The 27,903-nt window shown below is 49.4% G+C and overlaps 1 long non-coding RNA gene and 1 pseudogene across 2 annotated transcripts; one reads left to right on the top strand and one right to left on the bottom strand.

The window, feature by feature from the left end:
- The window catches only part of LOC132810327 (zinc finger protein 850-like), a 28,359-nt pseudogene extending 8,369 nt beyond the window's left edge, over positions 1 to 19,990 (bottom strand).
- Positions 34 to 27,829, top strand: LOC132810329 (uncharacterized). Of its 2 annotated transcripts, XR_009642782.1 has the most exons (3): positions 34 to 263; positions 5,414 to 6,874; positions 25,012 to 27,829. It is a non-coding gene; the product is annotated as an uncharacterized LOC132810329 (long non-coding RNA). The 2 variants fall into 2 exon arrangements; XR_009642783.1 differs by lacking the exons at positions 34 to 263; positions 5,414 to 6,874 and adding an exon at positions 21,279 to 21,356.
- Positions 27,830 to 27,903: the final 74 nt, after the last annotated feature.

The following is a 27,903-nucleotide window of genomic DNA, read 5'->3' as shown; positions in this document are numbered from 1 at the left end:
CCGTTAGGAAAATGGCGCCGTGCGGCCCGGGGCAGACCCCCGTCACTGGTCACCGCCGCCTTCCTGGTGCAGCTGCTGTGTCACGGCCACACCGGCCGGCTGTACAGCAGGCAGGAGCCGGTGACCATTCTGGAGGCGGATGGGGTTAAGGGCCTGCTTGGGAACTGGTCGGCCGCCTGGGTGGTGGAGTTCTACTGGTCGTGGGGCGGCCCCTGTGTCAACTATGGGGCCACCTGGAAGGTACTGGGCCCGGGAGGTGAAAGGTGAGGCAGGTTGTGGGGGGGACGGAGGGGAAGGAATGTGGGGCCTGTCCTGTCATAGTCACATTTTACACTCACTTTCCATCTGCTTTTACTGGCGCTTGTGCTGTTTACCCCTCACTGTGTTTTAATCCTTGTGCTGTTTACCCCTCACTGTTACTTGTGCAATTGCTGAGGGTAGTGTGTAAATACTAGTGAAGGATACTATGCACCAGCATGTATATGTTCCTCAGTTATTGAAGGGGCAGGACCTGTTGAGAACGGTTAGTAAAGCAGGTTGTGCACTAAGCCTTGTTAACATGGATATGTTCATTGGAAAAGTTGACTTTTTATTATTTAGAGTCGTAGAGATTTTCAGCACGGAAACAGATCCCCTCAGTCCAACCTGTCCACGCCAACCAGATATCCTACATTAATCTAGTCCCATTGCCAGCACTATATCCCTCTACACCATTCCTATTCATATATCCATCCAGATACTTTTTAAAGGCTGTAATTATACTGGCCTCCACCACTTCCTCTGGCAGCTCATTCCATACACACACCACCCTCTGCAGGGAAACATTGCCCTTCAGGTATCTTTTATATCTTTGTGGCCTCACCCTAAACCTATGTCCTCTAGTTGTGAAGGTCACCCCAACACGGAGGAAAAACTTAAAAACATTGAGCAGCCAAACAAATGCAAAAGCAATCAAATATTGAGCCACATGGGGGAAAAAATATCGCTCTGCCCTTTTTGATCTCCGATAGGCATTTGGAAACTGAAAATCTGTCAATAACACCAGCATTGCTACAGAGCATATTGTGTACACTCCTTGGTGTCAACAAGCAGGGCACATGTTTGCCAGTGTCACCAAAACATTGGGCGTGTTCCTCGCTGTCAGCAGAAAAGGGGCGAAACCTACTTTTGATGGACAAAAAGGCTCACTGGAGGACCGGAAGGAGACTTGTCCTCCTGCCATTCGGAGCTCCCCTATTGGTGAACGCGGAAGTTGGGCCATGAGGTTCTGAAGTTCCTGCCCCTCCCCTCTCTCAATGAAGATTGAGCTTCACTCAGACTGCAGCTTCCTTCCTCTGTCCAACATCTGTGTGTACCGCATTCTCTTTTCTCACCCCCTTTTCCATTTACGTTTCATTCTGGGGTTCAATTGTTGACTTGGAGCAACTGAAAGGAATGGGAGTGAATCCAGTGAGGGGACAGACTCTGGAAAAATTAGTCCAAGCCTTTGTCTCAATTGACAAAATAGACAGGCAGGAGACTGGAAGAATGCAGCAAGCCAGGCAGTATCAGGAGGTGGAAGAGTTGAGGTATCTGGTGGAACCCTTGTTCAGGATTGGGGGTGGGTATAGGGAGAGCTGTGGAACAAGGGTGTGCTGGGGGCAGGGTGATGAAGTGAGGATAGGTGGAGACAGGTAGAAGGTACAATAGACAATAGGTGCAGGAGTCAGCTCTCTTGCCCTTTGAGCCAGCACCACCATTCATTATGATCGTGGCTGATCATCCTCAATCAGTATCCTGTTCCTGCCTTATCCCCATAACCTGGTTGGTGAATGGGAGGAAGGAATCCAGTTGGCAGGGAAGAGTGGAAAGGGCTGGGAAGTGAGTTGGGGGATGGGATGGGAGATTATTTGAAATTGGAGAACTCAGTGTCGAGTCCTCCGGGCTGTGGACTGCTCAGACAAGATGAGGTTTTGTTCCTCCAATTTGTCAGAAGGGGAGTGGGAAGGGGCATTAAAATGGGTGGAGACTGGGAAGTCCGCAAAGCCTCTGCGGACCCGGCTGTGATGCTCGGCAAACCATTCCCCAAGTTTACGGTTGGTCTTCCTGACGTAGAGAAGACCACAACTCGCAAAGCACAGTGGGTCGAGCAGTAGGACAGTCGTAGTTTGAGGCACAAGCTCTTCATCAGGAATGATGCGTGGATGTTCAGAGGGGCATCAGCGTCCTTCTGTGCCAGTTGTCAGACAGGTGCAGCAGGCAATGAGCAAGGCAAGTGGTGTGTTAGCAAGAGGAATGGAGTTCAGAGATGGGAATGTCATCCTGCAGTTAGGGGGTCATTTGAATAAATTCAAGGTTGAGTTAATCTGATTTTTGAACAAGAAAGAAGTGGATGTTTATTGCGGAAGGCAAGAAAATGGTTTTAAGCCCAGTTTAGAACAGTTCCAGAGTCAGACAACACAGAAACAGACCCTTCAGTCCAACTAAACCATGCTGACTGTGTTCACAAACTAAACTAGTCCCACCTGTGTGTATTTGGCCCATATCCCTCTGAACCTTTCCTATTCACGTACTTATCCAAATGTCTTTTAAACCTTGTTACTGCACCTACATCCACCACCGTGTCTGGACATTGATTCCACACACAAACTACTCTCAAAAAAAAGGCGCTACTCCAGTCTTTTGAAAATCTTTCTTCACTCACCTTCCTCATTTGCTCCCTAATCTTGAAACCCCCATCCTAGGGAAAGGACACCTGCGGTTCACCTCATCTACCCTCCATGATTTTATGAGCCTCCTTTTAAGGTCACATCTCAACCTCATGTGTTCCAGTGAAAAAAGTCCCAGCCTATCCACCCAGCTGTAGGTATATTCATATCCAGTTATGAATTGTTCAATGCTGGAGCTGACTCGAAAGACCGAATGGCCTAGTCTTGCTCCCAACTCTCTCACTCTGTGTCCAGGACAGCAAGAGGCCCTAAGTCAGAGGAGCAGAAATTAGGCCATTCAGTCCATCAGGTCTAATCACCCCATTCAATCGTGGCTGCTAGGTTTCTCAACCCCATTCTCCTTTAACCCTTGATCCCCTTGATACTCAAGAACCTATCTGTCTCCGTTTTAAATATCCCCAGTGACCTGGCCTCCACAGCCTTCTCTGAAAATAGATTCCACAGATTCACCGCTCTCTGGCTGAAGAAGTTTCTCCTTTCTAAAAGGACTTCCCTTTACTCGAAGCGCTGCCCTCTGGTCTGAGTCTGTCCTACCAATGGAAACATCTTCGCAACATCCACTCTGTCTGGGCTGTTCAGGATTATGTATGTTTCAATTAGACCCTCTTCCCACCCGAGTGTGGGTCTTTTAATCAGCATGAACCAGACCATTCAGGATGAGGTACAGCAGGGATTGGGGTCAGCAAAATGAGAATGGAGGGAGAGTGTGTGGGATGGAGATTTTCAGCTTGGGAATGAGAGAGAAAAGAGGGTTTGCTATAAATTAGAATTGATCGGATGGGCCAAAGTGTGGTGGATGGAATTAAATTTTGAGAAATTCGAGTTGTTGCATTTTGGTCAAGCAATTCAGGCAGGACTGACACAGTTAAGGGGAGTGTTGCAGAACAAAGAGACCTTGGAGTGCAGGTTCCATAGTTCCTTGAAAGTGGAGTCTCCGGTAGACAGGATAATGAATGAGGCATTTGGTAGGATGGCCTTTATTGGTCAGAGCATTGAGTAGATGAGTTGGGAGGTCATGTTGTGGCTGTCCAGGATGTTGGTTAAGCCAATTTTGGAATACTGCGTTCAGTTCTGGTCTCCCTACTGTAGGAAAGATGTTATGAAACTTTGAAAGGGGTCAGAAAAGATTTGAGCTGTAGGGAGAGGCTGAATAGGCCAGGGATATTTTACATGGAGCATCAGAGGCTGAGGGGTAAACTTATAGACCTTTGTAATGGGCATGGATAGGGGGGGGGGAACCTAAGGTCTTTTCCCCAGGGTAGGGGAGTCCAAGAAATCTAGAAGGCATATGTTTGAGGTGAGAGCATAATGATTTAACAGGGGTCTGAGGGGCAATCTTTTCACATAGAGGGTGGTGCATGTATGGCACGAACTGCCAGAGGAAGTGGTGGAGACTGGCACAATTACAACATGTAAAAGGCATGTGGATGTCGGTCTGTTCTCAGCTCTGCTGGATTTCTGTTGAAGCTTTGACCCCCCCCCCCCCCCCCACTTGCCACAACTGTCTTTACACCTTCTGGGACAATAAAACATTCAGTCAATCAAGTCCCAATGCACAATCTCCCAGCCTGTGAACCATCCAGGCACAGTGTAGTCACAGCAGGGAATCAAACAAGAAAAATGAAACAACATTAAACGCGAGCACCTATTTATTTCTAATGTTGTTTCATTAGGAAGTAAACCAGAAATAAGGCTCTATTTGTATTTGCAGAATGATATTTGCAGATACATTCTATTTTGCTCAAAAAATACACAATCAGTAAGCAGTCAATCCATGTAATTTACAAAATATTACACTTTGGAAATAGAACCAGTCTGACTCAAGACTGGGACACAGACAGACTCTGACCTCACACCTTTAATGCATTATGTGAACTGAGATGTCACATTTTGCTATAAAACCTCGAGTTATCTTGATAAGGTGCCTTGCAAGAAGGTCTGGGATTTACATGTGAATGATAGCTGCAATCCAGTCTAAAAGATGAAAGACTTGACAGTCCAGGTTTGTTCAATATATCATTTCGGTGGCAGAACGCGATAATGTTTTTCTATAAGTTATGTCTTAAGATCTTATTCTCCACAACCACCTGAAGGATCAGCGCTCTGAAAGCGAGTCATTCCAAATAAACCTGTTGAACACTCACCTGGTGGTGTGATTTTTAACTTTGTCCCGGTTAGGATGGATTGACCATGCCCAGAGATGTGCAGGTTAGGTGCATTAATCAGGGACTAAAAGTTGAGCAATAGGGGGTAGGGGAATAGGTGTGGGTCTGTTACCCTTTAGAGGGTCGGTATGGATTTGTGGGGCTGAGTGGCCTGCTTTCACACTCTGGGGATTCTCTGAAGGGAAGGGATTGGCACAAACTCATTATTTTTTTTTGCTTCCCAAAATCAGACCTCCTCACCTCTCAGCAGTATCCCAATGTTGTGAAAGATATTAACTTTCAGGTGGAGTTATCCAAAATTCAGAGAGATGTCAGTCTTGACGTTTTTGCTTTTCTGCCCCTGGAAGATCCTGAATCAGCACCTTCAGGGGAATTAGTTAGATCAGAGTGAGAACAGAGGGGGAGAGAGAGTGGGATGGTGCTTTCAATTTTGTGAAATAACAAAAGAAAAGAACTTTCCGCAGAAAGTAGAATTGCTTGTTCAGAATTTCTACCCTGCACTGACAGTGATGACTTTTGTAATCTCTTTTTACATTTCAGGATCTGAAGATGGAAGTTTCAAAATCAACAGATGAAGGCCTAATGCCCAAAACGTTGACTCTCCTGCTTCTTGGATGCTGCCTGACCTGCTGTGCTTTTCCAGCGCCGCACTTTCTGACTCTGACTCTCCAGCGTCTGCAGTCCTTACTTTGACGTCCATGTCTGACAGTCATTCAATCCAATCCATCGGGACCGCAACAGTTTGCAACTATGATTCTGTGAGGAGCAAAGCTGTTTGGGTACGTTTTCAGCATCAGTGGGACTGGATGAGAGATCCTACCGTTACAGTGCACTGAGTGAGGAGCGTGCAACAGCTCTACGGTTTGGAAAGAGGAATTCACGGTGGAGAGAAGCTCCACATGCGTTTGTGCGGCTGAAGCTTCGGCCATGGAGAAACCCGAGGAATCCCGCCCCGTGGAGAAACCATGGAAGTGTGGCAACTGTGGGAAAGGCTTGTTTCCCGTCTGCCCTGGAGACTCATTGGCGCAGTCACACTGGGGAGAGGCCGTTCCCCTGCCCTGACTGCAGGAATGACTTAAGCGATTCCTCCAACCTCCAGACCCACCAGTGGATCCACATGGGGGAGAGGCCCTTAAGCTGCCCCGAGTGCGGGAAGGCCTTTACCCAGGCCGCCTCCTTGCTGACCTACCAGCGGGATCACGTGGCATTGCAGGAGGATTGAAAGAAGGACGGCCGAGTGCCTTTACCAACTGGACTATCAACCCAGTTCCAGTGGCTCCTGAGTTCGATTCCCACAACAGATGGCGGAATTGGAATTTGGTCAGAAATCTGGAGTTCAGAATCTAACGGTGAAACTATTGTCGGTGGGGTGGAGGTGGAAAAAAACCCCCTTCTGATTCACTCAGTTCTTTTTTAGGGAAGACTTGAGCAGTTATTAGAGCAGTCGTCCCAGCTGCATCCTTTACCCGCTCTGGCCTACACATGACTCCAGACCCACAATAGTCTGGTTGACTCTATGCTGCTCATCCAACTTACTTGGATACAGGTTGAAATTGCTGAGTGAGGCAATACTTCCTCCAGATTATGGCTACACCAAGGATCCAATTACAAAGGGATAACTCAGTGGTGACCAATAATGAAGAAAGTGAGGAGTTGCACTTTGACCTTGAGCTGTTTTTAAAAAATTGCTACTTTTTCTACACCTTTCTGCTGGGAGATTCTGAAGCTGTAACAAAGTTGGGTCACAATAAAGATTACCTGATCTTCACACTGAGCTCATACTCTCAATGAGAGCTTTAAACTGCAACAGGTTTTTGGTTTAAAACTGCTGATTTCTTACAGGAGAAAGTTAGAACTGCAGATGCTGGAGATCAGGGTCAAGATTAGAGTGGTGCTGGCAAAGTACTGCAGGTCAGGCAGTGTCCGAGGAGCAGGAAAATCGACATTTCGGGTTTGCTCCAGACTCCACCCTCCTTACTGTGTCAACCATCTGTGAGTAAGGTACTCTCTTCACAACTCCTTTTCCATTTTTTTCATTCTGGGCTTCAATTTATGACTTGCAGCAACTGAAAGGAAAGAGAATGAATCCATGGAATGGACAGAATTGGGAAAAGTTTGTTTATAACAGAGTGTTTCATGTATTGAGTGAATGTAAAGAGGAAGTGGTGGATACATGTTCAGATGCAACGTTTAAAAGACATGTGGATAAGTACATGAATAGGGAAGGTGTGGAGGTATATGGGCCAAACACTGGCAAGTGGCACTAGTTTAGTTTGAGAACATAGTCAGCATGGAATAGTTGGACTGAAGGATCTGTTTCTGTGCTGTCTGACTGTAACTGTTCTTTCGTGGTCTTAAAACCATTTTCTTGCCTTCCACTTTAAAAATGTCTACTCTTCCTGTATCCAAAACATAAACCACAAAAAAATACACCTCATCCACACAACATAAAAATCCACACTTTGTTGTTCAAAAATCAGATGAACTCAGCCTTGAATAAATTCAATGACTCCCTAACTGCAGGAAGACATCCCCACTTCCAATCTCAGTTCAGCCTGCTAATATACCACTTGCCTTGCTGCACCTGTCTGACAACTGGCATTGACTGATGTAGAAGGATGCCTGTAATCAAAGCACTGATCACAGGGTGGTCTGGTTTCAGGACCTGATTTCTCTATCCTCTGTTGATCTCCCTGTTCCCACAGACTAAGATGTCGGTCTGTTCTCAGCTCTGCTGGATTTCTGCTAAAGCTTTGACCCCGCCTTTTATAACTTCTGGAACGATAAAATATTCAATCAAGACCCAAGCCACAATCTCCCAGCCTGTCAACTATCCTAATACAAGGTGTAGTCATAGCAGGGAATCAAACAAGAACAATGAAACAAAATCGTAAATAAATAGGTACACGTGCTTAATGTTTGTTCATGAGGAAGTAAACCAGAAATAGGGGTCTCCCAGGAATCTTCCAGTGCCCTACTTGAGGAATTCTGTCACCCTTACACCTATGAAGATCCAGCTATGAATTACAACAACATTTACACCAACAGAAATAAAGCAACGGTTATCAAATAGAGATAAACAGCACGGAAATAGACTGTTTCTCTATCTCATGCACACACGAGATAGATCATCCATGGGGGTGGGTTTGTATTTGCAGCATGATGTTTGCAAATACATTCTACTTTGCAAGGTTTGTAGCTCAGGTTGAAGATTAGGGTGTAGGTTTGATATCCAGACGTTTCATTACCTGGCTTGGGAACATCATCAGTGGCGACCTCCAAATGAAGCGAAGCTGTTGTCTCCTGCTTTCGATTTATATGTTTGGCCTGGATAGGGTTCCTGGGGTTTGTGGTGATGTCATTTCCTGTTCATTTTCTGAGGGGTTGATAGATGGTATCTAGATCTATGTGTTTGTTTATGGTGTTGTGATTGGAGTGCCAGGCCTCTAGGAATTCTCTGGCATGTCTTTGCTTAGCCTGTCCCAGGATAGATGTTGTCCCAGGATAGATGCTGTCCCAGTCAAAGTGGTGTTTTCTTTCATCCGTATGTTGGGCTACGAGGGATAGAAGGTCGTGTCTTTTTGTGGCTAGCTGGTGTTCGTGTATCCTGGTGGCTAACTTTCTTCCTGTTTGTCCTACGTAGTGTTTGTGGCAGTCCTTGCAAACCCCCGGAGTATGGGTCTGGGTGATATACGCGTCGGCAGGTCGGTGTGGACTTGTTGGGCCGAAGGGCCTGTTTCCACACTAAGTAATCTAATCTAATCTAAAAAGATTTACAAGGATGTCGCCAAGACTGGAGGATTTGAGCTATAGGGAGAGACAGAACAGGCTGGGGCTATTTTCCCTGGAGCGTCAGAGGCTGAGGGGTGACCTTATAGAGGTTTATAAAATCATGAGGGGCATGGATAGGATAGATAGACAAAGTCTTTTCTATGGGATGGGAGAGTCCAGAAATACAGGGCATAGGTTTAGGGTGAGAGGGGAAAGATATGAAAGAGACCTAAGGGGCAACCTTCTCATTTAGAGGGTGGTACGTGTATGGAATGAGCTGCCAGAGGAAGTGGTGGAGGCTGATACAATTGCAACATTTAAAAGGCAACTGGGGGAAATATGGGCCCCGTGCTGGCAGGTGGGACTAGATTGGGTTGGGATATCTGGTTGGCATATACGCGTTGTCCAGGTTCAGGTGGATTGACAGTACTGAAATACCCATAGTGCCCAGGGATGTGCACGTTAGGTGCATTAGTCAGGGGTAAATGTTGAGCAATAGGGGTAGGGGAATTGCATGGTGGGTTACCCTTTGGAGGATCGGTGTGTAGTCTTTGGGTCGAGTGGCCAGCTTCCACACTGTGGGGAGTCTCTGAAGGGGAAGGGATTTTTGTAAACTGTGCAAGGCAACGCAGGCGTAGTGCGGGGGCCTGCTGTTGGCCTTGCCCTGCCCCTTGCACCTCCCCCTGTTGTTGAGCTGTCTAAAACACAGCTACTCTTTCTCTGCCCTTTTGCTGGGGGCATCTGCAGCTGTAACAATGTTGGGCCACAATAAAGGTAACCAGAACGTACTGCTGGGCTCAGGCTCTCATTGAAAGCTCCAAGCGGTTTTTGTTTTAAAGCTGCTCATTTCTTGCAGCCTCCTGCACTAAGTTTCCAAAGTCGTGTATCAGATGGAGCAGTGAATGAGTAGCTGGTTTCGTTAGAAATTATACACTTTTCAGGCGTGCAGGCACTGCATCATTTCATCGGCAGTTTACTGGCAGCACTGGGAGGTATGGGCTGTGTTCATTAGAAAGGAGGTGGAGGTGCTGCTGTTGGACTAGGTGGGACAAGGTTGAAAAATCACAACAGTGGGTTATAGTCCAACAGATTTATTTGGAAGCACTAGCTTTCGATGCGCTGCTCCTTCATCGGGTAGCTGTGGAGCAGGATCATAAGACGCAGAGTTAAGAGCAAAAGGTCCCAGTGGCATGCAACTGATATGATATATTGACAAATGTAGATTGATGTTAAACATTCAGCACACTTACCTTAATTGTTCACACCATTGAATAAAGGAGTTGGGACATCATGTTGAAGGTGTACAGGATGTTGGTGAAGTCACTTGTAGAGTACTGAGAAGGCTTGTGGTGGCCCTGTAATAGGAAGAATACTATTACAGAGGGTTCAGTAAAGATTTACCAGGATGTTGCCAGGACTGGAGGGTTTGAGTTATAAGGAGAAGCTGAGACTGTCTTCACTGGAGCACAGGAGGTTGAGGGGTGACCTCATTGAGATTGATATGATCATGAGGGTTCTAAGTAACATGAACATCAAATAGCGAGGAGCCTGCACGGTTATGTCAAGTGAGTGGGGGAGAAATTGTGGCATTTGGATACTTTAAATCCATCAGAAACAGCATCTCCATAGAGCATACTGTGCATGTCAGGTGAGGTGCCAGAAGACTGGAGGTTGGCTAACGTGGTGCCACTGTTTAAGAAGGGCGGTAAGGACAAGCCAGGGAACTATAGATCAGTGTGCCTGACATCAGTGGTGGGCACATTGTTGGAGGGAATCCTGAGGGACAGGATTCTACCTTCATCTAGGTGGATGGGCTGGGACTTTTTCACTGGAGCATTGGAAGTGGAGATGTGACCTTATCAACGTTTATAAAATCATGAGGGGAGAGATGAGGTGAACGAAGGGTGTCCTTCCCCTAGGGTTGGGGTTTCAAAATTAGGGAGCAAATTTTGACGGTGACAGGAGAAGGATTTTAAAAAGACTTGAAGGGCACAATTTTTTTTTTACACAGAGTAGTTCACGTGAGGACTAAATGTCTAGAGGATGTGGTGGATGCAGGTACAGTAACGTCATGAATAGGAAAGGTTTGGAGGGATATGGGCCAAAACACTGCCAGGTGGGACTGGTTTAGTTTGAGAACATAGTCAGCATTGACTAGTTGTACTGAAGGGTCTGTTTCTGTGCTGTCTGACTCTGGAACTGTCTTAAAACTGGATACTGGTCTTACAACCATTTTTTTGCCTTCCCCCACAAGCATCCACATAAAAATCACGTGAACTCAGCCTTGAATATATTCTATGACCTCCTAACTGCTGGAAGACATTCCCACTTCTGAACTTAATTCCTCTTGCTAATATGCCACTTGCCTTGCTCATTGCCTGCTGCACCTGTCTGACAACTGGCACAGCAGGACGCTGATGCCCCTCTGAACATCCACGCATCATTCCTGATGAAGAGCTTGTGCCTCAAACTACGACTGTCCTACTGCTTGACCCACTGTGCTTTGCCAGTTATGGTCTTCTCTACGTCAGGAAGACCGAGCGTAAACTTGGGGAATGGTTTGCCGAGCATCACAGCCGGGTCCACAGAGGCTGAGCGGACTTGCCAGTCTCCACCCATTTTAATGCCCCTTCCTACTCCCCTTCTGACAAATTGGAGGAACAAAACCTCATCTTGTCTGAGCAGTCCACAGCCCGGAGGACTCGAGACTGAGTTCTCCAATTTCAAATAATCTCCCATCCCATCCCCCAACCCACTTCCAAGCCCTTTCCACTCTTCCCTGCCAACTGGATTCCTTCCTCCCATTCACCAACCAGGTTATGGGGATAATGCAGGAACAGGATACTGATTGAGGATGATCAGCCACGATCATAATGAATGGTGGTGCTGGCTCAAAGGGCAGAAGAGCTGACTCCTGTCCCTATTGTCTATTGTACCTTTTACCTGTCTCCACCTATCCTCACTTCATCACCCTGCCCCCAGCACACCCTTGTTCCACAGCTCTCCCTATACCCACCCCCAATCCTGAACAAGGGTTCCACCAGATACCTCAACTCTTCCACCTCCTGATACTGCCTGGCTTGCTGCATTCTTCCAGTCTCCTGCCTGTCTATTTTGTCAATTGAGACAAAGGCTTGGACTAATTTTTCCAGAGTCTGTCCCCTCACTGGATTCACTCCCATTCCTTTCAGTTGCTCCAAGTCAACGATTGAACCCCAGAATGAAACGTAAATGGAAAAGGGGGTGAGAAAAGAGAATGCTGTACTCACAGATGTTGGACAGAGGAAGGAAGCTGCAGTCTGAGTGAAGCTCAATCTTCATTGAGAGAGAGGAGGGGCAGGAACTTCAGAACCTCATGGCCCAACTTCCGCGTTCACCAATAGGGGAGCTCCGAATGGCAGGAGGACAAGTCTCCTTCCGGTCCTCCAGTGATCCTTTTTGTCCATCAAAAGTAGGTTTCGGCCCTTTTCTGCTGACAGCGAGGAACACGCCCAATGTTTTGGTGACACTGGCAAACATGTGCCTTGCTTGTTGACACCGAGGAGTGTACACAATATGCTCTGTAGCAATGCTGGTGTTATTGACAGATTTTCAGTTTCCAAATGTCTATTGGAGATCAAAAAGGGCAGAGCGATATTTTTTCCCCTATGTGGCTCGATATTTGATTGAGCAGCCAAACAAATGGAAAAGCAATGTTTTTAAGTCTTTTCCTCTGTGTTGGGGTGACCTTCACAACTCGAGGACATAGGTTTGGGGTGAGGCCACAAAGATATAAAAGATACCTGAAGGGCAATGTTTCCATGCAGAGGGTGGTGTGTGTATGGAATGAGCTGCCAGAGGAAGTGGTGGAGGCCGATATAATTACAGCCTTTAAAAAGTATCTGGATGGGTATATGAATAGGAATGGTGTAGAGGGATATAGTGCTGGCAATGGGAACTAGATTAATGTAGGATATCTGGTTGGCGTGGACAGGTTGGACTGAGGGGATCTGTTTCCGTGCTGAAAATCTCTACGACTCTAAATAATAAAAAGTCAACTTTTCCAATGAACATATCCATGTTAACAAGGCTTAGTGCACAACCTGCTTTACTAACCATTCTCAACAGGTCCTGCCCCTTCAATAACTGAGGAACATATACATGCTGGTGCATAGTATCCTTCACTAGTATTTACACACTACCCTCAGCAATTGCACAAGTAACAGCAAAGGGTAAACAGCACAAGGATTAAAACACAGTGAGGGGTAAACAGCACAAGCGCCAGTAAAAGCAGATGGAAAGTGAGTGTAAAATGTGACTATGACAGGACAGGCCCCACATTCCTTCCCCTCCGTCCCCCCCACAACCTGCCTCACCTTTCACCTCCCGGGCCCAGTACCTTCCAGGTGGCCCCATAGTTGACACAGGGGCCGCCCCACGACCAGTAGAACTCCACCACCCAGGCGGCCGACCAGTTCCCAAGCAGGGCCTTAACCCCATCCGCCTCCAGAATGGTCACCGGCTCCTGCCTGCTGTACAGCCGGCCGGTGTGGCCGTGACACAGCAGCTGCACCAGGAAGGCGGCGGTGACCAGTGACGGGGGTCTGCCCCGGGCCGCACGGCGCCATTTTCCTAACGGCCGCCGCTTCCCCGCTCGAGCGACTTCTCCTCCCAACCGCCTTCACCCCCGCGTGACGTCTGCACGGGGGGATGGGCGGGGCCGGGGGAGCCTCACCGTCACCAAGCAACAGCCACCTCGCGCTACAACTGCTCATTCACAAAAACAAACTCTCCTGTCTCGCTCTGCAGCTGCAGGGGGGACACTGCCACGTTTCGAGGAGCCCTGTCTACATTGGGAAAGCTCACGGCTCCATTTAAACAGATATTCCGACATCTAATACAACTATGTTAACTTTCAACTACTTTCAGGGAACATGTATTTTGCTCTGAGTAAGTCTATTGAGTTTAACTGCAGCATGGCTGTAGTTTTAAACTTGTTTGCTTTCCTGAACAGCTAGGTTTAAATGTTTTATTCGTTAGAGAACCAAAATTAGTGATAGTTCACATATCCACCCTGAAATGGGGTGGGTAACTGGATTGAGTGGGTAGGCGCCATACTAAGTTTAACTTTGGGGACAGCCTTTGAGCTGCATATGAATAAACTGCTTAAATGTTGCACTTATCGACTGCTAAATATCTGCTCTTGTTATCTTAACACTTAGCCTTCTGATTGGACATTGCAAAGGTTCACCTCCCGCCCACGCCCCACCAGCACCCTTCCCAAGGGTCAGACCCTCCCTCTCTCCAGGCACACAGTCTGAATAATTGACGAAGCAAAATTCACTGTCAAATCCCATCAACATGGAAGATCCCAGCCCACCCTACCTCCCACTCTGTACCCAACCCATCCAAAAACCACAAAACATCATCTCATCTTTAAAAAAACAAAAGAAAAACTGGACCGCATCAAAACGTTCAACAACGGTCAACGCTATGACTGTTACACAACACTGTACGGAGCTACATTTCAACTCGAGTTCGTTTGCACTCCCTCATGAGAGTTCACATTAAAAGCTCATTGTACCAAATCAACGGCATGCCACAGCTCTCTGGAATTCAGCGGAATTCTTCCTGGTATCCCTCATGTTTTCTGTTTTTTTTGAGAAAGGAGACCCTCCCGTGAGCTTCGCCTTCAGATCTCCTTGGCTCCGCCCAAGTTTCGGCTGATCAGTTCAAGCACAGGGTCGCAGCCTTTTCTTGCTAAGCTCAGCTGGCTTAAACGTTAGCAACGCCTCTGGTTCCCGTTGGGATTTACGCTCCCGAGCGCAGACCTGGCCCGCAGCCTCTAGTCCCACACGTCCTGCTGACTGCAAACTGCCCTTCTGTCAGCAAAAATACAAACACGACAGGGACAGTGTTCATTTCGCTATTCTCAATGTCAACTCTGACCCCACGAAAGGTTCTCTTTTCAGGGGCGGGCATGTCAATTGCCGACTTGGGGTTTGGTGAAATGTCTCAACAAGTGGTTCCGTTTGTCTATATTTACAAGAATTCTAACCCCAACTAGACATTTACATGTAAAATCTAAGAATTATGCAACGTGACACATGAAAGCATGATGAGGAGCATCTCCTGTGTCCTCTCTCAGCTCAGAGAAGACTTAAACCCCGCTCCCCACTGTAACATTCCTCCAGGTGACAAAAGGAATTTAACGCAGGCGGATTATAAGGGGTTGCTCAGTGGTCACAGCGCCAAGGGACCCGGGTTCAATTTCAGCCTCGGGGCGACTGTCCGTGTGGAGTTTGCACATTTCCAGCCTGCGCCTGCGAGGGTTTTCTCCGGGTGCTCCGGCTTCCTCCCACAATCCAAAGATGTGTAGGTAAGGGTGAATTGGCTATGCTAAATTACCCATAGTACTGTTAGGACGGAATCTGTTCTTGCATGTTCGTTTTAGGAGGAGAGACAACAGACGCTCAATTGTTTGGCACAAGCAGGCTTTAATGCAGAATCGTAGCTGATACAGTGAATCACCATGCATTCACTGGAGAAGGCGCGTTCTGCCTTCCCCTCCCAAATCTGCTCCTGATATACTCTTTGCTAAGCAGAGCTTCGCGGAGCTACTAAGCATTGCCTTATTAGGACATTTCGCGTTTGCTAGGCGTTTCCTGTTATTGAGCTCATTTGGGCGTTGGCAGCTGAGCTGGCCACGTAAGCAACAGTTTCGATTTCCCAAGCAGCAGCTACAGCTACAGTTTCGATTCCCCAAACAGCAGCTATAGCTCCACCCTCCCTTGACCTATTTTATCCTAACAGTACCCAGGGATATGTAGGATTGGGTAATTTAGCATGGCCAATCTACCCTAACCTACACATCCCTGGGTACTATGGGTAATTTAGCATGGCCAATCCACCCTTAGTGTAGGATTGGCCAGGCTAAATTGTCCTATAGTATCCAGGGATGTGCAGGTTTGGGTGAATTGGTCAGGCTAAATTACCCATAGTGTCCAGGGTTGTGTAGGTGAGGGTGGATTGGCCATGCTAAATTGTCCTATACTATCCAGGGATGTGCAGGTTTGGGTGGACTGGCCGTGCTAAATTACATAGTGTTTGGGGATGTGCAGGTTAGGGGGCATTGGCCATGCTAAATTACCCATAGTGCCCAGGGATGTGTAGGCTAGGTGGGAATTGCAGGGTTACAGGCAGAGGTCTGGGTGAGGTGTGGGTTGGATGGGCTGAAGGGCCTACTCCTACAGTGCAGGGGTTCTAAGCGTGAGATGAGGTGCTTGACGGAAACGATGGGGAAGAGGCAGTGAAAACACAACGAGACCGTTTGAAAGTGGGAGCATGACAGGAGGGGGTGGGTAAATGGGATGTGGTGAGGGAGGGGGCTTAGGAGAGAAAGAGACACAGAAAGAGAGGGTCACACACAGATACAACTGGTGAAAGTGGGGAAGATTGTGATAGGTTCAGATAAGGTGGAGGAAGAAAAGCTGTTCCCTATTCACTGATAGTGACAAGGTCAGGGGCGGCCTGAAGTTCAGGGGTTTGAGCTGGAGAGAGAGGGGGAAAACAGAGGAAAAACAGGTTTACCCAGCAAGCAGCAATATGCTGGAATCCGCTGTCACCTCAGAGAGACAGACAGACGCAGAGGCAGATGCAGAGAGAGACACACAGAGAGAGAGAGAGAGACACAGAGAGACAGAGAGCCAGAGACAGAGTCAGAGATGGGGAGGTAATCAGATGAAAGGCCTCCCTGTGCTGTGAGATCCAAAAGGAGCACGCGAGCAGCTGCCCCAGTGTTTCTGGCGGTCTGAGGCATCTCCCCCTCGCCCCCATTACCGGTACCGCTCTCCCGTCCCATTGGCACCTTCCCGGTGAACGGCCCACACTCCCAATGCACTCAAGCTGCCCCTTACCCCCCCGGGGGCTGGAAGAGGACGGAACAGCCCGTTCCGGAGCGGGGCTCGGGAACGCTGCCCATGTCTGCGACGTCCTTTCCGAGAAAGGAAACAAAAAGGACAACAGACAGGGGACCACCCGCATCAACGGGAATGACAACATTTCACCCTCAGACAAGGCTTTGTCAAGAGATGTACAGCACGGAAACAGACCCTTCGGTCTAACCCGTCCATACCGACCAAATATCCCAACCCAAACTAGTCCCACCTGCCAGCACCCGGCCCATATCCCTCCAAACCCTTCCTATTCATATACCCATCCAAATGCCTCTTAAATGTTGCAATTGTACCAGCCTCCACCACATCCTCTGGCAGCTCATTCCATACACACACCACCTTCTGTATGAAAACGTTGCCCTGTAGGTCTCTTTTATATCTTCCCCTCTCACCCTAAACCTATGCCCTCTAGTTCTGGATTCCCCAACCCCAGGGAAAAGACTTTGCCTATTTATCCTATCCATGCTGGTCATAATTTTGTAAACCCCTATAAGGTCATCCCTCAGCCTCCGACGCTCCCGGGAAAACAGCCCCAGCCTGTTCAGCCTCTCCCTGTAGCTCAGATCCTCCAACCCTGGCAACATCCTTGTCAATCTTTTCTGAACCATTCCAAGTTTCGCAACAGCGGGGAGACCCAGAAATGGAAAAGACTGAAGGGGGAAGTCAGCGGTAAATCTTTTGAAGAGGTTACAAAGGAGAGACCTCTGTCTGCAGCGGGAATGACCCCCACAGTAGCAGGTCGAGGTAGACGGCATTTAAGGAGAAGCTGGATACAGACGTCAGGGAGAAAGGAACTGAAGGGAATGCTGCTGTAAGGGAAATCAAGTGTGAGCAAGTGAAGGGGAGGTGCGTAGAGGCTCACATGGGTCAGAAATACTGAGAGAGACCAGTTGAGCTGAAGGACCTGACTGGAGACTCAATGGGACAGAGAGTGAAATCTTGGATCCACCTGCAAGAGAAGGAGAAACACGTGATTTACCTCCCAGGATTTCGCAAGTCCCGCAGATTCTGCAGATCACTTTTTTGGTCAGAGCACTGAGTATAGGGGTTGGGGTCTGGACAGGACGTTGGTTATGCCACTTTTGGAATACACAGGAACCTCGATTATCCAGAGGACACATGCAGGGTGTATTTCAGTCGCTTGACGATTAGATCCCTCACAGTGTGGAAACAGGCCCAACCAGTCCACACTGACCCTCCAAAGAGTAACCCACCCAGACCCATTTCCCTCTGACTAATGTACCTAACACGTCGGGCAACTTAGCATAGCCAATTCACCCTGACCTGCACATCTTTGGACTGTGGGACAGAACCGGAGCACTAGGAGGAAACCCACGCAGACGCGGGGAGAATGTGCAAACTCCACACAGTCTGTCGCCTGAGGCAGGAATGAAACCCGGGTCCCTGGTACTGTGAGGTAGCAGCGCTAACCACTGAGCCACCGTACTGGTTCATCTAATTCTGGATAATCGAAGTTCCTCTGTATTATGTGCACTTCTAGTCTATCGGAAGGATATTGCAAAACTTGAAAGGGTTCAGAAAGATTGACAAGGATGTTGCCAGGGTTGGTGGGTTTGAGCGACAGGGAGAGGCTGAACAGGCTGGGGTTGTCTTCCCTGGAACGTCGGAGGCTGAGGGTTGACTTTAAGAGAGGTTTATAAAATTATGAGGGGCATAGATAGGGATAGACAAAGTCTTTTGCCAGTACTAGAGGGCATAGGTTTAGGGTGAGAGGGGAAAGATTTAAAAAGGGTCCTAAGGGGCAACATTTTTCACACAAAGGGTGGTGTGTGCGCGTGTGGAATGAGCTGTCAGAGGAAGTGGTGGAGGCTGGTACAATTGCAACATTTAAAAGGCAACCACTTGGGTATCTGTGTAAGGAGGGGTTTGGAGGGATAGGGCCAATTGCTGGCAAATGGGACTTGATTAGTTGAGGATATGGAGGAGTTGGAGCGAAGGGTCTGTTTCTTTGTTGTACATCTCTACTTCAGGAGGAAATGCGCAGTCGCAGGCTCGCAGAGCCACTGGCTGCCAAGCAGATGGGAGCACAGCAACTGCAGTGACCCTCCACCCTCCCACCCAGGGTTCAGCCCTGGGCGGTGACTCACAGCAGCTGGCCCCGTCACTTGTGCCCCCGCTGGTACCGCAGCAGGTGCTGGGAGTGAGCGAAGCCCCTCTCGCAGACGGGGCAGGTGAATGGCCACTCCCCGGTGTGGACCCGCTGGTGTGTCCGCAGGTTGGTCAGCCGGGTGAAGCCCTTGCCGCAGACGGATCAGATGAACGAGTGCTCGCCGCTGTGAAGCCGCCGGTGCGACAGCAGGTTGGAGGAGCAGGTGAAGCCCTTGCCGCACTCGGGGCAGGTGAACGGCCTCTCCCCGGTGTGGACCCGCTGGTGTGAGAACAGGCGGGACGAGCGGGTGAAGCCCTTGCCGCAGACCGAGCAGGTGAAGGGCCGCTCCCCGGTGTGGACCTGCTGGTGGGTCAGCAGGTTGGATGACCGGGTGAAGCCCTTGCCGCACACCGAGCAGGTGAAGGGCCGCTCCCCGGTGTGGACCCGCTGGTGGATCTGGAGGCCGGAGGAGTGGGGGAAGCCCTTGCCGCAGACGGAGCAGGTGAAGGGCCGCTCCCCGGTGTGGATCTGCTGGTGCCGCAGCAGGGTGGACGAGTGAGGGAAGCCCTTGCCGCACACCGAGCAGGTGAAGGCCCCCTCGCCGGTGTGGACCTGCTGGTGGGTCAGCAGGGCGGACGACTGGGTGAAGCCCTTGCCGCAGACAGAGCAGCTGAATGGCCTCTCCCCGGTGTGGACCCGCTGGTGGGACAGCAGGGCGGACGAGTGAGGGAAGCCCTTTCCGCAGACGGAGCAGGTGAAGGGCCGCTCCCCAGTGTGGACCCACTGGTGCCGCAGCAGGGTGGACGAGTGAGGGAAGCCCTTGCCGCACACCGAGCAGGTGAAGGCCACCTCGCCGGTGTGGACCCGCTGGTGGGTCAGCAGGTTGGACGACTGGGTGAAGCTCTTGCCGCAGACGGAGCAGGTGAAGGGCCGCTCCCCAGTGTGGATCCGCTGGTGGGTCAGCAGGTTGGACGACTGGGTGAAGCCCTTGCCGCAGACGGAGCAGGTGAAGGGCCGCTCCCCGGTGTGGACCCGCTGGTGGGTCAGCAGGGTGGACGAGTCAGAGAAGCCCTTGCCGCACACCGAGCAGCTGAACGGCCTCTCCCCAGTGTGGACACGGCGGTGGATCTCCAGATCGGATGGGTAGCGGAATCCTTTCCCGCAATCCCCACACTTCCACGGTTTCTCCATGGCGCGCGGAATGCCTCCTGAGACTTCCTTTCCCCACAGTGGGCAAACTGGCTCAGGCACGTGCCCCTGTGGTTCAGGTAAAGATGATACTTCAAGAGCCTACTGAAGCAGACAAAAACGTTCAAAGAATTTTCCCCTTCTGGACTGAAAGAGGGACGTCTCTCCTATCCCACGAATCAAGGGGCTCTGTCAGACCTTCACATGGTACTCAGTTGGGAAGCTCTACCTGCAAAGCTGCTCTTCTCATATCCTGTGAAAAGGGGATTACAAAAGTCATTGCTGCCTGCACATGACAGGAATTCAGAACAGATCATTCTAGTTTCTGTAGAACTTCCCTAAAACAATCAAGTTACAATATGCAGATGCCAGTGTTGGGCTGGGGTGTACAAAGGTAAAAAAAAATCACATCACCAGGTTGTAGTCCATTAGATTTGTTTAGAAGTTCGAGCTTTCAGAGCTCTGCACCTTCATCAGGTAGCTAGTAAAACCTCCAGGCGAAAAAGACAGCAGATGCTGGAGATCAGAGTGGTGCTGGAAAAGCACAGCAGGTCAGGCAGCATCCGAGGAGCAGGGAAAAAAAAAGACGTTTCAGGCAAAAGCCCTTCATCAGGAATGAGGAAAGAATGAGGACACTTTCCTCATTCCTGAAGAAGGGCTTATGCCCGAAACGTCGAATCTCCTGTTCCTTGGATGCTGCCTGACCTGCTGAGCTTTTCCAGCACCACTCTGATCTCCAGCATCTGCAGACCTCATTTTCTCCTATAACCTAGAGTTGTGTGATTTTTAACTTTAAAAAAAAGTGTTGCAAATCTCCACCCGACATACACACTTTTCTTCAATTCTCACTCTGCTGTTTCTGATATTACCCATCCCCCAGTATTGTCCAGAAAGGGACTTATTACCTAAAAAAGCTGTAAATCTCCATCCCACACACTCTTTAACTCTTGCTGTACCTAATATCCCACCTCCCCCCATGCTCCAGCAGGGTCTGACTGATGCTCATTGACTGAGCCACACTCACCTCTTCCTGGATACATGGACCCTCCAGACCAACACAACATCAGCTCCCCTTAACCGCCCCTCCGCAACGGCGCATGTGCAGGAGCAACCGGTCACGTGAATGGAGGGACCGCCGTCGTCACAAAGGCCGCGCGTTGATTGGACGGAGCGCCCGTCCGTGCGGCGTTCCAGCCTTTCCCAATGGTCCACCACGCCGTGCGTCACGCGGCGGCACTGGTCTTTGTGACGCCCACGTGACCTCTCCCCTCCTCCACACCCCACGCGCCCCTCCCTTCACTCGACACGGGGAGGCCTGACCAATGGGGAGCCGTGGAGGACCGGAAGGAAGGCTGGTCCTCCTACCAATCAGAGCATCCCCTCAATGTTTGAATGCGGAACTTGGATCATGAGCTCCTGCTGCTCTCTCTCTCTCTCTCTGAATGAAGATTGAGTGTTACCCCAGACTGCACCAACCTCTGTGAGTACAGCACCCTCTCTTCTCACCCCTCCTATTCCATTTCTTTTCTCATTTTGGGATTAAACTGTTGGTTTGTAGGAAGTGAAGTGAAAGGAGGTGAACTCAGGAAAGGTGCATATGCTGGATGCATTGGTCTGGATCGCTGTCTCTGTCCCTCTGTGTCTGTGTCTCGGTGTCTGTATCTCTGTGTGTCTCTGTCTCTCTCGTGTCCTTCATCAGGAATTGCGGAGGGGGAGGGGGGTGGAAAGGGTGCTGAGAGATAAATAGGAAGGTGGGAGTGGGGCTGGGGGTAAGGTAGATGCAGGTTGGGTGGGGTTGATGGCGACAGGGTGGAGCAGATTGGTGGGAAGGAAGATGGACAGGTGAGACAGTTCAAGAGTGTGGTGCTGAGTTGAAGGGTGGAGCTGGGGTGGGAGGGGGGAGGGAATGTGAGGAAACTGGTGATATCGATGTTGATGCCATGTGGTTGCAGGGTCCTAGGCCACCTGATACCTGGAGGAAGAATGCCTCTGCATTGGGACCCTCCAACCATACAGGATCAATATTGATTTCACCAGTTTCCTCATTCTCTCTCTCTCTTCCCCCCCCCCCCCCCCCCCCCCCAGCCCAATCCCAGATACAACCCTCGAACTTGGGACTGCTCTTTTGAACTGTTCCACCTGTCCATCTGCCTTCCCATCTATCTGCTCCACCCTCCTCTCTGACCTGTCACCTTCTTCCCCCGCTTTCATCTACCCATAGCATTCTCAGCTCCCTTCCCCCAGTCCCACCTCCCTCTCATTTATCTCTCAGCCCCTTTGGGCCCACCCCACATTCCTAATCAAGGGGTTATGCCCAAAATGTCAAACCTCCTGCTCCTCAGATGCTGGCTGACCTGCTGTACTCTTGCAGCACCAGACATTTTGGTGCTTATTTGTCTGGATGTTCTGATGTGACCCATTCGCAGATGTGAAGTCACATTCGAGAAAAACTCCTTCATGGAATGTGGGCTTTTTTTTTGGCAAGGCCAACAATGTTTTTGTCCCTAACTGCCCTTCAGACAAGAGGATTGCCAGACTTTAGGGGGCATTTTAAAAGTCAAGCACGTGAGCCATCATATGCAGGCAGCACCAAGTTAATGCTGACGGGTTTCCTTCCCTGAAGAGCGTTATTGAATCAAATGGGTTTTCAGAAAAGTTTCATTCTCTCAATGACTGAGACTAGTTTTCAATTCAGATTTTAAAAAAATACATTTAATTTCCCCAATGTTTGTTTTTACTGGTATTTGAACCCATGAGCCCAGATTATTTGCCTGGGGCCTCTGGATTGCTGGTCCAGTGTTGTTGTTATAACATCACTGACTCGCCTGGACAGCATTGAGAGTCATACAGATGTATAGCACACAAAGAGACCCTATGTGCAACTGGTGCATGCCGAGCACATAGCCAAAATTGATCTAGTCCGATGTGCCAGCACGTCCCTCCAAACCCTTCCCATTCATATTCCCATCCAGATGCCTTTTAAATGTTGCAATTGTCCCAGCCTCCACCACTTCCTCTGGCAGCTCATTCCATACACGCACCACCCTCTGACTGACAAAGATGCCCCTTAGATCCTTTTTATGTCTTTTCCCCTCTCACCTCTAGTTCTGGACTCTCCCACCCCAGGGAAAAGACCTTGTCTATTCACCCTATCCATGCCCCTCATTATTTTATAAACCTCAATAAGGTCAACCCTCAGCCTCCGATGCTCCAGGGAAAACAGCCCCAGCTTATTTAGCCACTCCCTATAGCTCAAACCCTGGCAACATCTTTGTAAACATTTTCTGAACCCCGTCAAGTTTCGTTTAACTGAACAGTAAAAGTCATACTGGACAGGGATATATCATAGTGTTACTATGCAATATGTATTTATTTACGACTGTATAAATTTGATTTATAATTATTTCTAGTTATATCATAGTGTTGTAGCCATGTTATGTATTCCAAGTTTGGGAGAGGATTTGTAGCTCGGCTGCTCGTTGTTGTGGTTCTGTTTGCCGAGCTGGGAATTTGTGTTGCAGACACTTCGTCCCCTGTCTAGGTGACATCCTCAGTGCTTGGGAGTCTCCTGTGAAACACTTCTGTGTTGTTTCCTCCGGCATTTATAGTGGTTTGTCTCTGCCGCTTCCGGTTGTCAGTTCCAGCTGTCCGCTGCAGTGGCCGGTATATTGGGTCCAAGTCGATGTGTTTATTGATTGAATCTGTGGGTGAGTGCCATGCCTCTAGGAATTCCCTGGCTGTTCTCTGTTTGGCTTGTCCTGTAATAGTAGTGTTATGGATGTGGATCATTAGCTGTCTTCCTGTTTGCCCTATGTAGTGTTTTGTGCAGTCCTTATTGTGTACAAAATCCCATGCAAGGCCTGCACAAAACACTACATAGGACAAACAGGAAGACAGCTAACGATCCGCATCCATGAGTACCAACTAGCCACGAAACGACACGACCAGCTATCCTTGGTGGCCACACACGCAGATGACCAGCAACATGAATTCGACTGGGACAACACTACTATTATAGGACAAGCCAAACCGAGAACAGCCAGGGAATTCCTAGACGCATGGCACTCATCCACAGATTCAATCAATAAGCACATCGACCTGGACCCAATATACCGACCACTGCAGCGGACAGCTGGAACTGACAACCGGAAGCGGGCAGAGAGAAACCACTATAAATGCCGGAGGAAAGATGACAGAAGCGCTTCACAGGAGACTCCCACGCACTGAGGATGTCACCTAGACAGGGGACGAAACGTCTGCAACACAAATTCCCAGCTCGGCGAACAGAACCACAACATGTCATGTATTTCCAGTCATACCCGTTACAGGACAGGAGAATACTGGGCTCAATGCTGACTCTGTGGATGAATCTAGTCAGACTCATTCCTCTCTATATCCACAGAGTCCTGTAAGTGTATTCCTCTATAGGGTCCCTCCAGTCTCACTTGGGTATTGAGCGACTCCACTCCAGTCATCCTCAGAGCGAGCATGTTCTAGGTCTTGTTACCAAAGCAAAGTTCTTGCTCTGATTCTCTTTCCCTTCCCCCCCACATCTTGGTCTGTCAACATGGTAGAAAGAGAGTTGGGGGGCAGATAACTAGGTTAGCAAACTGCATGAGGGTGGCATGATGGCTCAGTAGGTAGCACCGATGCCTCATAGTGCCAGGGACCTGGGTTCAATTCCAGCCTCGGGCGACTCTCCGTGTGGGTTTCCCCGGAGTGCTCCGGTTTCCTCCCACAGTCCAACCTTGTACAGGTGAGGGTGGGTTGGCCGTACTAAATTGCCCAGAGTGTTCAGGGATGTGTAGCTTAGGTGCACGTGTCAGGGGTAAATATAGGGGAATGGGTCTGGGTGGGATACTCATCACAGGGTCGGTCTGGACTTGTTGGGCCGAAGGGCCTGTTTCCACACTGTAGAGGTTCTAATTCTTAACTTTTCTTGGAGCTAGATCTGCCAAATGTCAGGAATCAGAAAAATTGGGAGGGAGCGTATTAGGTACGGCAGTAGGGAGAGTGTGTGGGATGGAGACTCACAGGTTTTGGGTTATGGGCGTGGAATGAATATTCCGTGAAATCGATCTGTTAAACTCTGAGATTCTACGTGATACTGACAGCGATGACTTTCTAATTTACAGGCTTTCACAGGAGGATTTACCTGCATATCTTGAACTAATTGCCTCAGCCAGCTTGACTCATTGGGACTGGAATTTTATCGATCTTTTGAGTGGAGAAGGAGGATTGTCCCGCCTGCTTCCAGAGATCTGACTGGTAAAGCACTGAGATGCCGCTGTTCGAGGGTGGAGGGAGCTTTACCGGAGCGGAGAGTTAGCCAGCCGGCCACCCGCAGCAGAGTGGGACGTCAGAGGGAGCGTCGAACCTGGAGGGAGCCCGCGCCATGGGGAAACCGTGGGGAATGCGGGAAGGGGTTTCGAGTCCCCTCTGAGCTGGAGATCCACTGGCGCGGTCACACCGGGGAGAGGCCGTTCTCCTGCCCCGAGTCCGGCAAGGCCTTCGTTGGGTCCTCCAAGCTGCTGAGGCACCGGCGGGTCCACACCGGGGACAGGCCGTACCCCTGCCCCGAGTGTGGCAAGGCCTTCACCCAGCTGTCCCACCTGCAGACGCACCGGCGCCTCCACACACCAGGGAGAGGCCTCTCACCTGCCCCGGGGGCGGCAAGGCCTTCAATCGATCGCCGACCCTGCGGACGCACAGGCGCCTTCCCAACGTGATCGCACGGAGTTGAAGTCTGCAGCGAATCCCCCCCAGGACTGGGGGGGATCGTGCCCCGTGGGGGTATTGTGCCCCGTTCGAAGACAGTGGGTGAAGCGGGAAGGGAGCGAGGCTTCCTTTCTGCCGGACTGGCCGCTCTCACTCCCTTTGCTTCCCGTGGGACCGATGCTGTTTGAGGCTGGGACTGCACGTTCCCCGGGCCAAAGATCTGCAGGAGCTGAGGAAGTGCACTCCTTTCACACCGGATGGTAAATCATGTTTGTCCCATCTATTTCGGTCTTAAATACCCTCCGTGACCTGGCCTCCCAGCCTCCTGTGGCAGTGAATTCCACAGATTCCCCACTCTCTGTCTGAAGAGGTTTCTGCTTATCTCCGTTCTAAAAGGTCTAAGGCTGTGCCCTCGGCTCCTGGTCTCTCCTACCAATGGAAACGTCTTCCCAATGGCCACAGATAGATCAGAGTCAAATACAATAGCCTCTATTCCATTGAGTGTCCAGCACACTTTATAACACTTTGTAAAATCAGGAGGGCCATTGATGAGGTGAGTGGCAGGTGTCTTTTCCCGATAGAATAAAGAATATTCCAGCACAGGAACAGGCCCTTCGGCCCTCCAAGCCTACACCGATCCAGATCCTCTATCTAAACCTGCTGCCTATTTTCTCAGGATCTGTATCCCTCTGCTCCCTGCCCTTTCATGTATCTGTTGAGATACATCTTAAATGACGCCATTGTTCCCGTCCCTACCATCTCCGCTGGCAACACATTCCAGGTATCCAGCACCCTCTGCGTAAAGAACTTTCCATAGATATCTTAAATCTTTCCCCTCTCACTTTGAACTCATGACCCCAGGTAACTGAGTCCTCCACTCTGGGGAAAAACATTTCTTGCTATCCACCCTGTCTATACTTCTCATGATTTTGTTGGCCTCAATCTGGTCCCCCCTTAACCCCCGTCTTTCCAATGAAAATAATCCTGATCTATTCAACCTCTCTTCATAGTTAGCATCCTCCATACCAGGTAACATCCTGGTGAACCTCCTCTGCACCCTCTCCAAAGCATCCACATCCATTTGGTAATGTGGCGACCAGAACTGTACGTGGTATTCCAAATCTGGCCGAAACAAAGTCTTGTATAACTGTAACATGACCTGCCAACTCTTGTACACAATACTCTGTCCGATGAAGGAAAGTGTGCCATATGCCGCCTTGACCACTCTACTGACCTGCATTGCCATCTTCAGGGAACAATGGGCCTGAACACACAGATCTCTCTCTACATCAGTTTTCCCCAGGACTTTTCCCATATTACCTCACTGCTCGAGTCCTTCATAGTGCCCTCCTTCAGCACAGCTGTGATAGCCTCTCTGACCAGTAATACAACTCCTTCACCTCCCTCTCTATCCCACCTGAAGCATCGATATCCTGGGATATTTAGTTGCCAATCTGGCACTATGAGGCATCGGTGCTACCTACTGAGCCATCATGCCACCCTCTTGCAGTTTGCTAACCTAGTTATCTGCCCCCCCCTCTCTTCCTATAATAGTAGTTTGGTTTGTCCTATAATAGTAGTGTTATCCCAGTCGAATTCATGTTGCTTGTCATCTGCGTGTATGGCCACCAAGGATAGCTGGTCGTGTCGTTTCGTGGCTAGTTGGTATTCATGGATGTGGATCGTTAGCTGTCTTCCTGTTTGTCCTATGTAGTGTTTTGTGCAGGCCTTGCATGGGATTTTGTACACAATAAGGACTGCACAAAACACTACATAGGACAAACAGGAAGACAGCTAATGATCCGCATCCATAACACTACTATTACAGGACAAGCCAAACAGAGAACAGCCAGGGAATTCCTGGAGGCATGGCACTCACCCACAGATTCAATCAATAAACACATCGACCTGGACCCAATATACCGGCCACTGCAGCGGACAGCTGGAACTGACAATCGGAAGCGGCAGAGACAAACCACTATAAATGCCGGAGGAAACAACACAGAAGTGCTTCACAGGAGACTCCCAAGCACTGAGGATGTCACCCAAACAGGGGACGAAACGTCTGCAACACAAATTCCCAGCTCGGCAAACAGAACCACAACAACGAGCAGCCGAGCTACAAATCTTCTCCCAAACTTGGAATACATAACATGGCTACAACACTATGATATAACTAGAAATAATTATAAATCAAATTTATACAGCCGTAAATAAATACATATTGCACAGTAACACTATGATATATCCCTGTCCAGTATGACTTTTACTGTTCAGTTAAACGAAACTTGAAAGGGTTCAGAAAATGT

This window comes from Hemiscyllium ocellatum, unplaced genomic scaffold, assembly GCF_020745735.1.
Source record: "Hemiscyllium ocellatum isolate sHemOce1 unplaced genomic scaffold, sHemOce1.pat.X.cur. scaffold_1633_pat_ctg1, whole genome shotgun sequence".
Taxonomy (NCBI): Eukaryota; Metazoa; Chordata; class Chondrichthyes; order Orectolobiformes; family Hemiscylliidae; genus Hemiscyllium; species Hemiscyllium ocellatum.
Note: the sequence above shows the minus strand (reverse complement) of the source record. Positions and strands in the feature narration are given on the sequence as shown.